Raw genomic sequence first — 988 nt, forward strand, 5'->3', positions numbered from 1 at the left:
AGTTAGTTAGCTCACTAGATCTAACAGTTGTCAAATCCTCATAGAATAACTTCAATGCCAACCAACTTACCAATTCACAAGCACTTGCAAATTTAGTCAGTGTATATATAGGTAAGTACTTGGAAGTTAGTGGCTGGATCCTACTGTGCTAAATTTCCTTCCTTATTTACTAAGTGTTATACCGTGTTAGAAGGAGCCATAGTGGCACAATCGTTAAACTGCCTGGCTCCTAGCCGAAAAGTAGTTTGAACCCACCAGAGGCTCTGGGGAAGAGAAGACCTGGCAATCTGTGCCTTTAAAATTACAGCCTAGGAATGATGTAGAGAAATTGGAAATTTCATAACATAGTACAGGCATACCTTGAAGATACTGCAGTTTGCTTCTAGACCACATAAATAAAGCAAATTCTGCAACAATAATAAAGTTATAGAATAGGAAACCCTAAGGATCTCTGTTGGCATAGTGCCTAAGGCATTTGCCCGGTAACCAGCAGGTTGGTGGTTCAAACCCACCAGTCACTCAGCAGAAGGAAGACTGGGCAATGTACTTCTGCAAAGATTTAAACCAAACCAAATGGAACCACTGAAACTATGGCCCCTAGCTGTCCTACAGGTTTGGAATTGAACCCACTCTTATGACTTCCAGCCAAACAAAAGACAGACTTATGAAGTGAACATTTACATTAGGTAGATACACCCCTTGGAGAGGGCAATCATGGGAGAATAGAAGAGCTGTGTATGCACAGGGAGACAGCTCAGGGGGCAGGAGTGCAAGGAGCAAACCACACAGGGAAGCGATAACTATGGGGAGGAAATGGGGGAAGCTGTTGCATAAATTGTAGTCAATGTCATGAGACAAAGTGTCTGAACTGCTGTATGGAAAGTGAATTTGCTCTGTAAACTTTCACCCAGATCACAATTAAAAAAAAAAAAAAAAACTCACTGCTCTCGAGTCAGACCCGACTCATAGCGACCTCTCCTTGGGTTTC

Source organism: Orycteropus afer, unplaced genomic scaffold (genome assembly GCF_000298275.1).
Source record: "Orycteropus afer afer isolate SDZICR_OR568_19922 unplaced genomic scaffold, OryAfe1.0 scaffold00007, whole genome shotgun sequence".
Classification (NCBI taxonomy): domain Eukaryota; kingdom Metazoa; phylum Chordata; class Mammalia; order Tubulidentata; family Orycteropodidae; genus Orycteropus; species Orycteropus afer.